Here is a 16,958-nt window from a genome sequence, read left to right on the forward strand (position 1 = left end):
TGAACCCATTATGTCAGTGACACACTGCTTTTTCTGGCTTTTTGATTACTTGTTTTGAGTGTGTCGACCATTACTTTTACCTGGCGTTACACTTTGCTGTGCAAGGTTCATATTTTTTTTTTGACTGAAACCAATGTCCCCACTGCCATGAGATCTTCCTGGAGCTCCTTCCTTGTTGTCCTTGGGTTAGTCTTGACTCTTCGGACAAGCCTGGCCTCGGCACGGGAGGAAACTTTCAAAGGCTGTCCAGGCCGTGGAAGGCTAACAGTAGTTCCATAAGCCTTCTACTTCCGGATGATGCTCCCAACAGTGGAGACAGGTAGGCCCAACTCCTTGGAAAGGTTTTGTACCCCTTGCCAGCCTTGTGACCCTCCACGATCTTGTCTCTAATGGCCTTGGAACGCTCCTTTGTCTTTCCCATGTTGACCATGTATGAGTGCTGTTCACAAGTTTGGGGAGGGTCTTAAATAATCAGAAAAGGCTGGAAAAACAGATAATTAATCCAAACATGTGAAGCTCATTGTTCTTTGTGCCTGAACTACTTCTTAATACTTTAGGGTAACCAAACAGAATTCTGGTGGTTTGGGGGGTTGAATAATAATTGACCCACACTTTTATGTTTAAAATTTATTAAAATTTAACTGAGCAACATAACTTTTTGGTTTGTAGGATTTATGCATCTGTTAATAAATCCTGCTCTTGTTTGAAGGCTGTAACTTATTTGCTTCTTATCAAACCTGCTAAATCTGCAGGGGGATGAATACTACTTGTAGGCACTGTATCTTAAGTTTTTCTCTTTGTGATACATGTGATGAGCTGCCTCTTTAGTCTCACTTTTGGGACTTTTTGTGGTGTGCAACTTTTTTTAGTCCCAAATAGTAGTTACAAAAGTACCATATATACTCGTGTATAAGCCGAGTTTTTCAGCACAAAAAATGTGCTGAAAAACGTCCCCTCGGCTTATACACAAGTCTATAACAAAAAAAAATTACCCACTTAAAAAAAAAGAAACTTAAATACTCACCCTCCGATGTCAGCGCGGCTCCCCGATGTCGGCGCGACTTACCGATGTCCCCGATGTCAGCGTGTCCCGTCTTCTTTCTTCTCCGCGGCTCTTCTTCTTTCTTCTATCTTCCGTCATGGACGCAGCCATGTCTTCTTAGTGGCCGCGCATACTATGACGTCAGCAGCGGCCGCGTCATAGTATGCGCCTGCTAGAAGAAGAGATGGCCGCATCCATGCCGGAAGAGAGAAGATGAGCCGCGGAGAAGAAAGAAGACGGGACGCACTGACATCGGGGACATCGGTAAGTCGCGCCGACATCGGGGAGCTGCGCTGACATCGGAGGGTGAGTATATAAGTTTATTTTTTTAAGGGCCGTGGGGGCAGGCTGGCTGTATACTACTGTGGGCTGCTGTATACTACTAGGGGCTGGCAGGCTGTATACTACTAGGGGCTGAAGTATACTACTGGGGGCAGTGCTGTATACTACTAGGGGCTGCTGTATACTACTGGGGGCTGCTGTATACTACTGGGGGCTGCTGTATACTACTGGGGGCTGCTGTATACTACTGGGGGCTGCTGTATACTACTAGGGGCTGGCAGACTGTATACTATTAGGGGCTGGCAGGCTGTATACTACTGGGGGCTGGCAGGCTGTATACTACTGGGGGCTGGCAGGCTGTATACTACTGGGGGGGTTTGACCAATGCATTTCCCACCCTCGGCTTATACTCGAGTCAGTAGTTTTTCCCAGTTCTTGGTGGTAAAATTAGGGGTCTCAGCTTATACTCGGGTCGGCTTATACTCGAGTATATACGGTATGTCTGGATCTAGCATGCTCTGCTTTGTCACATATAAGGTGCAAGAATGGGACAATTTCGGAGCCCAAAAGTCTCACAAGTTGAACAAACATCTGGGCTACAAAGATAAATCTGGCACATGGCATCAAATCCTTGAGACAGCTAGGTAGGCTGCTTGATTCTGCGCCGAAAAAGTCTCAAATTGTGAAAAATCTCACAAAAATGTTCACAAAAAAAAGAAAGCAATAGGAGTGATACATGTCTCCCACTGCCTGGCACTACATGATAACGGTGGGTATCAGCTGGCACAAATTCTGGTTCCTGGGTCAAAGTAACATAACAAACATTTGGCATTTGATATTGTAATTTGTTAAAGGGTTTATGTAGATAAAAGATAACTAGTGTACACTGTTATGCAATGTTCTAATCTACTTTATGTTAACCCCTTCCCATCCTGTGCTGTGAAGGTATGACACTGATAGCTTGCAGTCCATAGAAACTGACCCATGCCATAGACTGCACACATTGCAGAGAACGGGAGTCCTTGCCTCATACAGCAATATGATGCAAGGACTCCCTGTCTGGCAGTCTAACTGTAGCTCTTACAGTAGTGGCGCTGCTCTTCGTCTAGTAGACAGGGAGTCCATGAATGGTTGTGTGCAGCCGACCTAAAGATCGGAATAGTTGTGTGCATATGCCCTTACCCTGACATAATTGCTAATCAGGATAAATGGATACAGAATCATAGTTTGCTAAGTAAAGGCTATAATACAGTGGGATGCTGAGGTCTTCCGGTGAATTATAATATACAGTCAAAGTCTTCGTAGAAATTTTAAGAATAGGAATAAAAAAAAACAAACATAAAAGAAAACCAACTAGAAATTTTAAAATTATATGTATTTTCAAACAAAAATTATTGTCATAATGAAGTGAAATTGTTTAATTTACTTTAGGTAAAACTTTTTTTCAAAATGAAACTGCAGTAATTTATATATATATTGTCATTTTTATTTGTGTATTTTTTTTATCCCCATTTGAAGCAGTGATCTTGTAATTTGTAATATACTGAAAATTTTAAGGAAATCTACTTTCAAAATCAAGCATAATTTGGGAATTTTCTTATATTTGTTATCCATGGCCTCCTTCCTTCTAAAATCAACTTTTAAAATTATCTTAATGGACCAGAAGGGCTCTGGGGATGTTACGAGAGCCCATCTGTGCTATTACTGTCTCCCCTGTGCTCTTCCAACACCCCGCCCCCCTCCTTCTGACGAATGTAATATCAACACAGCAGAGAAAGTTTCAGCACACAGTAGGGGGAAGTGCTTCTGCACAGTGTAACAGCCTGTGAAGCTACTTCATGGAGGGGCTCTGGTAACATCCCCTAGAGCCTTCCTGGCTCATTTGCATAGTTTTATTTGCATAAGTAGATTTTAGAAGGAAGGAAAAATGCTTAGTCCGTTATATACCGGTAGTAGCCAAGACCAGGAAGTGAACATTCACAAGATATTTTTATGTATATGTTTTAAAAATGTCAACTTTTGTTTTGTGTTTTTTAAATTTTTTTATGGAGCGTGAAGTAAGCAACTTAAGACATACGTACATTAGGGATAATGCAAATAACTGTTATCTAGTCTCATCGTGTGAATGTTTTTTGTCAGTGGTTTTATATTTAATAAATTCCAAACAAAAACTTCTAGCATAAGTAGTGAATAGATGGAAAACTACTCTAAGTAGTAAAGTAATGGGGAGAGGTATAGCAGCTGTCAGGATTTCTGGTGTTTATGCAAAGTTTTGCCCGGTTTATGACATTTTAAAGAACATTATAAATTCATACATTCCGGTAAGATTGATGGTCTAGACTGCGGAGATAATCACATGCAAATGAAATGCTAATGAAGCGTCAGAAGATCAATGCATATTCATTTCATATTTACTTCTGTCCCTCATCCTTAATTCAGCTGTTAAGTGCACTATGAAATTTCTGCTTGTGCTTTAACCCTACATGTCTAGAGAAGAAATGTGGAAGTCTAGGATTTTTTAAAAGGTAGCTCAAATTGGAAAATACAATAATTATAGAGATTCATAACAAAATTCTGTATGTTACCCAACCTTCAGGGATCTGAGCTCCTGGTATCTGTTATGGGCCAGTTAGCACATAACTGCTGATGTCTCAGGGTCCATGCCAGTGCACGTCACCTCTGAGCTTAATATTTTACCTATTTTTATAAATTCAGTATCAGGTTTAATCAGATTTTAATGTTTTGAATGGTAACTCATTTAACTGCATAGTTTACTATGTTGTATGATGGGTAATTAGTGTAAACAGAATGATAAACTTTCAACACACAAATCCCTAGATCAGTGATGGGAAACCTTTTAGACGCTGAGTGCCCAAACTACAACCAAAACCCACATATTTTTCCTCAAAGTGCCAATGCAACAATTTAAGCAGTAACTTATTACTCCCTGCTCTGTCACAGGTTTTAATTGTATAGGCACCTGAGGACACCAATACAGTAGAAAGAAGGAGAAGTAGTTTGGATTATCATTGTAGCTTCCTTCTACAATGGCGGCCTGGGACTGCAGGGGGTGTGAGTCCTGTCTGGCGAACTCTGCCCTGGGGTGATGGCAAGGGTGCCCATTTAGATGTCTATGAGTGCCACCTCTGGCACCCGTGCCATAGGTTTGCCACCACTGCCCTAGATAATCTGCACATAGCACATTTATGAAATTCTTCATGTAGCGCATTTACCATATTTTCTGGTCTATAGGACTCACCCCAGATTTAGTCATCCAAGTCTATATTCCTTGTTGGTCACACACACTCGGCTCTGCTACAACCCTTCGTTCACACACACACGAGGCCTGCTACAACCCTTCGCTCACACACATACACACTGTTCTGCTACAACCCTTCGCTCACACACATACACACTGTTCTGCTACAACCCTTCGCTCACACACATACACACTGTTCTGCTACAACCCTTCGCTCACACACATACACACTGTTCTGCTACAACCCTTCGCTCACACACATACACACTGTTCTGCTACAACCCTTCGCTCACACACATACACACGGCTCTGCTACAACCCTTTGCTCATACACACGGCTCTGCTACAACCCTCGGCTCACACACATGACTCTGTCGTGTTTCCATAACCTTTAGTATTTTTAGACATTCAGGCCACTCTTGACCATGTACAAAGTATCAGCCATCACAACATCCTGCGGCAGAGAGTTCCACAGTCTCACTGCTCTTAAAGAGAACCTGTCATTTAAATTAACTCAACCAAAATAAATACTTTATTACAAACTATGATTAACCCCTTATCAGCTTAAAGGAAACCTACCACCACGGATCTACCTATTAAGGCAGATCGGGTGGTAGGTGCAACGATTGGACGTGAGGATAGCCAGTTTAATCTCCTGCAATATTCTTCTCACGCACTGACGTAGAAATGTGGCATGTGAGAAGAAGTGGCTTAGTGGCCACTGTAAAAACCCGATACGGCGGTCATTAAGGGGTTAAAAAGCATTGCCCTTATCCCTAATTGATTCCTTTCCATGGCTGTAATGTTACAAAATCCGTTTGTAAACTTGTATGCAACTCACCTGATGGGAGTCCAATCGCACAAAGTGAGTCCTACATATTATATTTTACATGCATTGTCCTGCCTCCTTCTTACTGATTGACAGGTCTCGCTGCTAGGACACGCTGCTACCTTTAATGTTTCTCAAGTCACCTGCAGAGATGCCTCCTTTTGCGTCTATGCCGACTGTGAACCCAGTGGCGGAAGCCCGTGCATGTAGAGTGGCTCCCGTCGTAGCTTCGGGTTCAGAGGAGCTCTGAAAGCCAGTCTGCAAGTACAGAGCTCCACTAGATCCACTCCGCTGCTGGGTTCACAGTCGCCTCGGATTCACGAGGTTCAAGGAATAGCCCGCTGGATGGGGAAGCTACTACACCCCCAGTAGTGTTGGCATAGTAATAAAATAAAGGTTTTATTCTCACAGCCTGGATAAAAGTAGATATAAAATATCACTGACATTCGGAGTCTACCCTGGATCTTCTTCAGTAAGTAGATTCCAGACAGTAGATCCCCATTATATTGTGTTTAGGTTTTTTTGGGGATACAAAGAAAAGAAGGATAACTGAGCAGTTACCTAATATATTCCCCTCTAAAATCAGCCCTGATTTCTTTGAAAGTTCTAAGAATTATAGACACATTCTAGCAATGACCTGGTTATATTCTATTACTGAAGTCGCGGTCTAGGACCTTCCTGCACCGACGCTCCATACACTGGGGCCATTGTTCAATCCAAAGCAGAATAAATGTTTTATACTTGACTTTAAAGTAAAGACAAACGATTGAAAGTCCAATGACTTCCTACAACTTCCTTTGCTGGAAATGGGTTTTCTTAGATGATAATTGAAGACAGACTTGAAGTGAAATAACATTTGTTGAAGATGCGTGTTCTGACTTGCCTGTTTTAATACAGCGGAGGCTAATAGATGAAAATGTCTATGTAATGACTGGAAAATGGTCTGCAAACTATGGCAGAAGTGGATGAGATCCTGGTGTAGGATGGAAAATTACACATTTAAAGTGTCTGTTTTGTTTAAAGGAAATCTAATATCAAAATCCTTCATGATAAACCAGGGACATTACTCATAGATCCAGGCACCGTGACTGTGATAATATTATATGTGTTATCCATGGCCTCCTTCCTTCTAAAATTAACTTTTACAATTATGCTAATGAGCCTAAGGGCTCTGGGGGTATGTTTTCAAAGCCTCACCTTCAGAGGTTTTTACACTGTGCAGGAGCACCCCCCCTCCCACTGTGAGATTACATCAGGCAGAGAGAGGGGGGAAGTGCTGAGGGAGGAAGGGGGACAGTGTAACAGCCCGTGAAGCAACTTCATTAGAATAATTTTATAAGTTGAATTTAGACGGAAGGAGGCCATGGATAACAAATATAAGAAGATAACCACAATAACAGTGCCTGGATATTGGGGGTGGCGAATATCCCTTGGTTGAATGCCCGGGTGAAGATACTCTATCTATCTATCTATCTCCTATAATTTGTCTATTTATCTATTTATCTTCTATCTATCTTCTATATGTTATCAATCTTCTATCTATCTTCTACTGTATCTCGCTCATATGTATCTATCTTATATCATGCTATCTATATATAATGTACTTTAAATTACTGTATTTTATTACAGATTCCCTTACCATACTACTATTGTTTAAACTACAAAGTGTTATTATTGTGCAGGCCTAAAGGAGCCTCTTACTGACTTTGACTGTTGATAAAATAGTTTTATTTTGGGGCCCCAATGTTAGTTTTGCCCAGGGCCCCACTTTGTCTAAAACCTTCCCTGCTGGTCTATCATGTTTCATTTTATTGGTAGATTTCCTTTAAGTGGTTCTCGAACTACTATATGTAGACTTAAAACTGTAACAGGAAAAACATAAACTTTAAGGTTTTACCCGTCATTCTGACCAAAGAAACCCCTATTTATTCATCCATTCTAGCTATCCATCTTTTCATTTATCCTCTATGCTACCCATCCATTTTGTCGATCTGTCCATGTTTTCCTCTATCCTGTCTATTCTATCCCTCCTAAACTGCAGCACAGCACATGGGGCTGCTGAGTGTGAGATGAAGGGGAGGGAAGACTCTGATCAGGAGCTGCAGCTTCCCTATGGTGGATTATTTGTAGGGAAAGCTGAGGGTGTACAGGGAGAGATACGAGTGTAGGTGTGTTATTATCACATTAGTTAGGGTTCCTGGCAGCACATGACTAAGTGCTGGTAGAGGCTATGAGAAGACTCGGCTTAGCTGAGCAGTGCCGGGAGAGATGGGCTGTCTAACATGTACATTCTCACTCCATATTCCACACAGAGAGGACAGAAAGTGCATAGGAACAGCCTTCTGAGAGATCACTGCCAGAGGCTGATAGCAGGGGGAAGGCAGATGTACATAGGTGCAAGGAGCAAGATTTAGGTAACTAATCCAACAGCAGTGCTTTAAATTTCATGCCCTACAACCTATAAAAAGTTTTTTTCTATGACAGATACTCTGTAAAAAGTGTCTTTCTCACTGTATGACTGTATGTAGATGCGTCTGTACCTGTCTACAAATAGTTGTTTGCAGTTGTTCAAAGTTATCTCCCGTAAAAAGAAAAATGGTAAATTTTTTTTTAAACGTTATTTTTTTTGGTCAAATTTAAGATGAACTTCCACTTTCTGCCACAAGATAGAGCTATATGCATTGTAAAAAGTACATAAGTCTGTAATAGTTTTTTTCTATTCAAACCAGATTTTCAAGACCTTGAGATTTTGTTCATTAATTTATATTTGGGCTTGCAGTATACCTTTTGATGAGGCGATGCTACAGGCGGGTGACAGGGAGTGCATGTGGTTTGGAACATTATAAATAAATAGCAGTAACAATAGAAGCTAGATTATAAAGTATAAGAATGGCTTCATATAAAGTGTTTTTTGCATCTTAGCTTTTTATAATTTTTAAAAAAAATAATATATCTTTAAAATCAAAATGTAACAATTTTCCCATAGAAATCTAAAAAAAAAATTCGTAATATTTCACTAAAAATACAAAAATTTAAATTGAGAAAAGAAATGTGAGAAATTGTAAAATATAAAAAAAGCTATTAAATACTATAAAAACTGACAAAACTGCAGTGTTCATCAAATTCTTATGCAACCTTGATGTCATGCTCGCTTTCTACATTGTCAGTTCTAATGACATTCTCCCCAATATCCCCCCACCCAGAGAACTCTTGTTTTATTGCCCCATAGGTTGCGCGTTCGCTCTTAGGCGATATGTCCTTAGGAGAAACCCAAAGCCAATCTGGTTTGATGACACGTTAGAGGGAATTTATTAACAGTGGTTTTCTAATATGTGGGGCCCAAATGTTCGAACCCCCACTTTTTTGCCATTTTGCAACATATAAAATTTTTTATAAAATGAGCTCTAAAGGCAATGATGGCAATGAAAACGTCATCTCATCTCACAAATAATGAGCTGCTACACAGCTCTGTACACCGAAGTATGTAAAAGTTATAAGCGCCAGAACATGGTGAAATGAAGAGAGTTAAAAAATTCTATAACAAAAACAAACAACAGATTTTTTAATTTTTTTTATTTTAACCATATGTGCATTGGAAGAGGGTTAGTGGGAATTTCCAATATCTTTTCCATTTTTGATACAGGATCTAATTTTGTGCTGCTTACCATTGTCGAAAGGACAAAGGGAGGCGAGTCTCCTACGACAGCCAGTTGTCTTACAGCCAGGCACTTCTGGATGTTTTTTTTTTTTGAACCAAAAAAGAATCAAGTAGCGCTTGGACACGAAGCTGGATTGCTTCAATTTTTTTGGACTTGCTTATACTTCCAGTGAGCCTTTGCAGACAGGTGAGCTGGACTTGAATTACTACAGGCACTTGATAATACAGTCAAATGGGGACATTGTTGATCTCCGGGAATACACAGACCAGCTCACGTTTTTAAAAAAAATTTCTTAGTTTTAATTATTACAGGGTGAGGAGGGTGCCTTTGCAGACGACATTTTGCAGGTATATGGAGTCTTACAGGTCATCTTTTACTAATATTCCATAACCAGAAAGAACTACATAGAAACTGTAAAGACCAAATAGAACAATATACCATATATACTCAAGCATAAGCCTAGTTTTTCAGCACAAAAAAATGTGCTGAAAAGCCAAACTCGACTTATACTGGAGTAAAAAAAATATATCAAAACTCACCTTTCCGGCTTCCCCCACTGCTGGCTATATACTCAGGCAAGGGGCTGGTTATATACTGGGGCAGGGTTCTGGCTATATACTAGGGGATATGTGCTGGCAGGCTATATACTGGGGAGCAGGTGCTGGCTATATAGTATGGGGCAGGGTCCGGCAGGCTATATAATGGGGAGGCTGTGACCAATGCATTTCCCACCCTCGGCTTATATTCAAGTCAATAGGTTTTCCCAGGTTTTTGTTGTAAAATTAGGGGCCTCGGCATATACTTGGGTCAGCTTACACTCGAGTATATAAGGTACTTTGGCTAGGCTGGTTTGCATTTTAAAAGAGGCCAAAGAATTCGGACTCTACTGTTCATACTATAGTGGCTGTGCTAGGTATTGCAGTCAAGCTTCATTTACTTGAATGGGTGAATTTCATATAGGTCATGGGACCTATACACATGATGTCACTAACTCATAAAGAAAATACCCAATTAGTCTTAATAAAAGGGTATTTTTTATATTTTTTTAAGATTCACTAAAGCGAGAAAAGAAAACAAACTAAATGCTGGACATTCCTGGTTATAAGCGGCTGGGGAATTCCAGTCATCTGTTTCCTTGTAGGCTTACAATTATTCTGAAGGCAAAGTCTAGGCTGATAACTGCACACCTCACACTTTCTATTTGTATACTTATGTTTGGCCTAAGATTATCTCAGACAGTTAATGAGCTCGGAAAAAAATGCGCAATTACAAAAATGAAAATTACTAAACTAAATGAAGTCACTATGGTTTTTCAAGTTGAGATTGAGGGAGGGAGACCAAATGTCCTTTGGGGTCTGAACAGACCAGTCTTCAGTTCAGAGGTTATCAGGTTGTAAATGCTCCAGGATGTCATAAAAGCTGCCTGGACGCTTCAGTAGATGCCATATATTTAAACAAAGTTTGGTTTAACTATAGGGTAATTACAATCTTATACATTCACAATTAATATCTCCTTGACAGGGGGAATGGTAATGGTTAAAAGGTATGGCCACTATATACAAACATGGAGTATTTTTATTAATAAAGTATCATCATTAATATTTTACATTGATTATCTTGTGCTAGCTCTTACAAGTTGAAACCAGTACTCTAGCCCAGAGCGGAAATCAAAACTCTGCTGGTTGCTGAATGATCTGGAGCCATGTGGAGGATCCTAATATTTAAAGGGGTATTCCCACGAAGTCCAGATACATAAATATACTCAGGATAACAAAATGACACATTCTCTAATTCACTGTTATTAACAAAAATACAGGATTTTACAGATATAATTCCGACATGTCTCAGTTCTGGTGTACACAATTTCAGTTTTCCTGGATCCGACCTTTAATCTTGAGACTTTAGGGTCGGGCAGGACAGATAGTTCTCTTGTGTGAAGCTGCACTGAACTCATATCTACCTCCAACCTACACCCTTGCATTCCAGGATGAGCTCACACACACACACACACACACACACACACACACACAGACTTCCTGCCAGCAAGCAGCGTGAGGACAGTAAATATACAAGCTACAGATCGATAAGATCTTTATCCAGGGGAGGGGGAAGGAGGCACAGCAGATCTGGCAGTGTATTATGTGACTTAGATGTAGCAGGGCTGAGAATGTACTTGTATGTTATATGAATCTTATGGATCTCATCCATATCTTGTCTCTGATCTGTCTTCTCTCACTTTCTATGTGTCAGATACTAGTGAATGTTCAGAAGCTAAATAAGAGTGTATATAAACCCTGTACCCAGATAATCTAAACACATTGCCAGCACACAACATCTCACAGCACTAGAGGGATCATGAAGTGTCTGCCTAGAGAGTCCCTGCCCACACTCTGGTATTTTACACTGACCATCACTGAGTTATAGGACTTAAAAGGGCAATAAAACTGAGTCAAATTGTATTGGATTTATCAAGTTTGTACGTTATCCCTAGGGGATCAACAGCGATCTAGAGAACGGGGGTCCCATTCTCATTAATTGAATGACACAATATTTTAAGCATGTGTCCTGCTGCTATGTTTAATTTCATGGGAGCAATCGGATATTGGTAAGCACGTTGCTCGGCTACTTATGGCACAATTACAAACCATGAATAGGAGTGCCAGAGATAGCAGGACACATGGTACCATGACCAGTGTAGACACCAGAAATCGGATCACATTGTTATCCCTTATACTGTGGATGTAAACTTGTTTAAATTCCTTTAACTGAGCTGTAATAAGAATATTGTCTTGATTTCAGATCTGAGACCTGTACATTGTGAATACTGTTGAGTGACGCTTCATCTGCTCAGCCCTCCCTCCCTCATCTTAAAAAACTTTTAAGCATCCGATTTTCCAAGCAATGTCCATTTAATTAGGGAACCCAGTTCTGCTTCTGTCAACTATTGAGTAGGAGGATGGACTGCTCGTTAAATGGCGCTCTCTGATACCTCGGCTCCCATCTTCATCACTGCCCTCTGCCCCTCCCCATCCGAGACGGAGCACATTATTTCAAGATGATGGGATAGGGATGGCACAGAAAGCCACTTGCCAACACCAAGTAAAGTACAGCCCCCATAAATGTTGCCTTCTCCAATATTGCACCATCATATTGCCTGCTAAATACGCCTGCTAATATTGCCTGCTAAAACGTCTAGGTCAGTGGTGGCGAACCTATGGCACGGGTGCCAGAGGTGGCACTCAGAGCCATTTCTGTGGGCACTCAGGTTATCACTCCAGGACACCAGAAAGGAACAAATCCACCAAATCTTCCTGCAGTCCCAGGCAACTTTAGAGATGCTGCTCTAAGCGCTATTTTTAAAGACACTTCATTGGCTGTTTGCAACTGCGGGAAAAGTGAGAAGGTGAGGACAGGGCTGCAGTATCTTTTTGAGGTTTGCCTGCTAGACCCATCATTCTTCCTCTACAGAGAGACCCTGGAGAGAAGCTACAATGATAGTTTGAATTAGCACTCTTTCTTTCAACTGTATTGGCTGCCCCAGGGGCTGATACGATTGAAATATGTGGAAGAACAGGTAGCAATAAGTTACTACTTAAAATGCCATGTTGGCACTTCACAGTAAATAAGTGGATTTTGGTTGTAGCTTGGGCACTCGGTCTCTAAAAGGTTTGCCATCACTGGTCTAGGTACTTATATAAGGCGCACCTGATTATAAGTGTGTGCACAGTTCAAGGCAGCTGTTGTCTGTAAGTACGGTTCATGTATAATGCGCATTGGACTATAAGGCGCACTTTTGATTTCTGAGAAAATTTTATAGTCCGAAAAATACGGGATATCTCATCTCTTCCAATCAAAAACTGAGAATTTTATATAGCAGTAAGGCTCTGTTCATTCTTTAGCATGGAAGCCACAATGCATCCATTGTATGCCACTTGCACTCCTAGAGACCCCAATTGACTTATACTGTAGTCTATTAGGGTTCAGTACTTATCCTGCTAGTCCATGTAGCTTACAACACAAGCGTTACAAATCCGTACAATTCCGTACGGTTCAGGACGCTATTTGATTGCCGCTACAGATTTTCTGTTATTTTTTCGATAAGAGAGATATATCCAGTTAAAACATGACCGAAGACCACATAAAAACTGTTTAACGAAAAAATAAAACTGTTAAATGTAATGATTGCTCTGCGTTTTTAATCCCATGACCTCATCTACATCTCAGGCGAAGATGAAGGGGCCGAGTAATTGGTTTAAATTACAGCTTGCAGGAGCAATCATTTTATGTTTAATCGCGTAAATGTATTTCTACCCTTCCGCTTGCTTTTATGAGCAAAAGCTGTTTGATGGCAGGATGACAACATAATAGTCCCCAAATAAATAAAATTAATGTCAAATAAGAGCGCAATTGCATATCAAACAGGGATTTCAGATTGGTCTTCTCTATATTAACCCACTTGTAATCAGGTTAATCTACTATTGGGAACAGGTGGCACCTGAATAATTATTGCCAGTGGATATAACGAAAGTGAACTAAATCCATCCTTGGTTGAACATTTTTAGCCATTGGGGAGTTTTTTTTTTTTTTTAAAATACATAGTAAGTAGTGTATACTTTGTGTAAGACCACTTGGAGCTGCACTATGCCAAGATATGATTCTGGCAGAAGACCTGTCATCCACAATCAGATAGTAATGGCCAATCAAATTTTGTTCATTGATGTTAACAGATGATTGGTAGCCTAAAAACAAATCCAAAAAGTGTGCCAAATGTATGTGTTATGCAGGGTCTGACAACGGGCTGGTGGAATAGGCAAAAACAGTAGGCCCTGAGACTAAACCCCCTTCCCAGCTGTCCTAGCCCAATTTCCCTTCCTAACCAAATCAGTAGGAGACAACTAATTGTCGTTTCCTTCCTGCGGCAAACAGTAATACAAAGAAAGTGTGGTCGTCAAGTATGGGTCAGACTCAAGAGAATAATGCAAAATCACTAAAGAGACAATCACAGTGATTGATGAGATGCCAAAGCCCCAGACCAGAAAAGGAATAGCTCATTTTTCGGACATCAGACAGTGCAGCAATGAGAGTAGAGAGAGATTCTGTTGATCACAGTGGATTAACTGTTGGTGAACCTGAGCAGAGTTCACAGGAGACAAACAGGTGTGGTTGAAATCAATCAAGTGCGCTAGAAAAGGAATACACCAGTGTTCAGACTAGCAAAGACAGAATGCAACAAATGCTCAGTAGTACTTATTGAGAAGTGGATAATACAGGCACCGATGTAACAGTATGTAGTTACATTTCTCAAGAGGAAAACGGGAAACCAGGTTTTTAAAATGGAAAGTGTTATTCCAAAAGTGACAATTGCCATTGGAGCAGCCAATTCTAAAAACCTAAAATGAAAAAACCTCAACCTGCCAATAGATCTCCACTGCTGCAAAGTCAGGTTACTGGAGTTTCTGGTGTCTTTCAGACATGCCCATTATTCCCCAGAGCTTAAAGCGATCATTGATCTTGGCAGTGATGTGCAAATGAATGGCACATGAACATCGAAGGAAGTGATTGGTTAAGCAGTCACCTAACTGATGGTTTGCAGCACTTCCTCAAAGCCACATTGAACCTGACCTTTCTGCACGTGTATTCAGTTATACAAAGGGGTGTGTGCTCTTTACTCCATTTAAGTATCTTTAGCGTACCCCTATTTCTCACTTTCCAAATTTCCTAATATTAAAGATAATGTACCACATGGGTGTATACTTACTTGCTGGCGTGTGCCTCTTGAAACAAGATGCATTCTTCTTTTTGTTTCTAATAGCTAAGTTTTTAGGAAAAACGTATTTTAGAATTATGTGAATGAGCCTCGGGGATCCTGACTATGTCACAAAAAACCCTTCTTGCTCTGTCTTCTGCTAAGTATTCATGCCTTTATGTTTCTGTCCATCACCCCCCCCCCCCGCCAATGGAAGTGGGAATGATTGGAAGACAATTAATCTAAAAGGAGCTTCTGTGAAGAAGCCAGGAGCCCCTGAGGCTCATTTGTATCATTTTAAAAGACCTCTTTTAAAAAGGTGTTTTTTCCTAAAATACTAAGATGTTGGAAGTAAAAAGGAATATGGATCCTGTTTCAGGAGGTCCCCGCCAGGTACATGTAAATGTACTTGGATATGGGCTCTGCATATATGGGGTAGATTTACTTTAAAAAAACAAAACAAAAAATAAAATCCATTGGCCAGGGTGTTAACAAAATGAAAAAAGGAAATCCTCTTTCAGACCTCTTGCGAGGACAGTGGACTCTCTAGATTTACTTTGTAATCTATGAAATGAATTATTACCTAGAAAAGCTGTCACATATGTTCTTATCTGTTGGACAAAGGTCTTCAGTGACTTTTCAGTCACTTTTTAGTGATCTAATACATTGACGGACGCATATATTTTCAGGTACCTTCCCAAGACCATCCGTTTTTAGAAGGAATCTTTTCCAGATTTTACCCCACTAAACTACTAGCCCCTCAGGTATGGGGTGAGTTGTCCTTTATAGAATTCCCTCGCTTATGTTCCCTTTCTTATGGGCTTCTGCCATGGAGCTACTCCTTCAGCCTCTCAGTCTGACTCCTCTCAGGCAAAAATTAGTTACGCTTTAGGTGTTAATTCAGGTGTCTCTATCTTTGGTTCTATAGTACGTAGTGCCATGGTGATCATATTAAAGGTGAGTATCTTATCTTTCAAATCACATCAGGGCTGTGTTTCTGTGGGTCACAGAACCCGAGTTAAAGGCAGATTAGTAAAAAGGCAGGAATTGTATTATCTACAATTATGAATTTACCTGCTCATATCTCTGGTTCTGTAGCTCAAAGATTCGAGCGCCTGATGCAATTTGAAAGATAAGATATTCATCTATTATTGATTCCAGAACTATGGTTCTAGCTGCTGTAGAGCCCAAGATCTAGGCATCTAAACTGACCTACCTCCTCCATCAGCCTGGCAAAAGTTGATTTATTTCTGATTTTTATAGAAGGGGGAACTCTAGGAAGGACATTTCATACCCTACCTGAGGGGGGCAGTAGTTTAATGGGGTAAAATCTGGTGACAGGTTCCCTTTAAAACAAAATCACTGTTTGGCTTGTTTGCCAGATTTCAGACAGCAAAGGTTTCTATATTGGATGAGGCCATCTTTCATATTTGAAAACTTCCATTAGTCAATGTTGTTGAGATGATCTATTGCAGTTTACAGTAAATGATGAACCAAAGCTCTTATCTAAACTCTTTATAAACCGAGATACCTTTCTTATGACCTACCGACTTGGTGGGCATTTGTCAAGATGTCCCTCAAGCCAAAATTGATCTTCTATTGCAATAAAAACCCAAGTCTAGATCTGCTAGTACAGGACTGGCGCCAGAACTGGGCTGGGGCCCAGAGCTGCTGGGGGGGCTCACATAAGGCTATACTTAAAGAAAACCATAGGGGTTAGGGGGCTGTATCTAATGAATCCATAGGGTCTGTGGGGGGCTTATATAAAATGAGGGAGCTGAACACAAAATAACCATGAGAGGGCTGTATCTAATCCATAGGGTGTAAGGGGGATTTATATAAAATAAGCATGGGAATATTTTAGGGAACAGGAGACTGTTTTAGCTTCTAATTTTTAATGCCGCCGCGTGAGTTCACTGCAAAGGGGCCCACGGAGGCTCTGCCGCCCAGGGGCCTACTGAAACCTGGAGCCAACCTGTTAGATCCTTAAATCCCCAACTCTACCCACTTTGCATCTATAACCTATAGGTACCATACAATGTTTAAACATATTAAAATTTTTCATCCAAAGTTTGACAGAACAAGAATAATGCAAAGATAATTGGCCCCTATTATTTAGATCCTAGTTAAGTAAACAATTG

The 16,958-nt window shown here is 40.5% G+C and overlaps 2 protein-coding genes across 8 annotated transcripts in view; one reads left to right on the top strand and one right to left on the bottom strand.

Moving 5' to 3' along the window:
* ZNF518A (zinc finger protein 518A) overlaps positions 1-16,958 on the top strand; it is a 157,398-nt gene that overhangs the window by 109,930 nt on the left and 30,510 nt on the right. The gene's annotated exons all lie outside the window — the stretch shown is intronic.
* The window catches only part of BLNK (B cell linker), a 125,554-nt gene that overhangs the window by 64,118 nt on the left and 44,478 nt on the right, over positions 1-16,958 (bottom strand). The gene's annotated exons all lie outside the window — the stretch shown is intronic.

The sequence above is a fragment of the Engystomops pustulosus genome, chromosome 11, assembly GCF_040894005.1.
Source record: "Engystomops pustulosus chromosome 11, aEngPut4.maternal, whole genome shotgun sequence".
In the NCBI taxonomy this organism is placed as follows: Eukaryota; Metazoa; Chordata; class Amphibia; order Anura; family Leptodactylidae; genus Engystomops; species Engystomops pustulosus.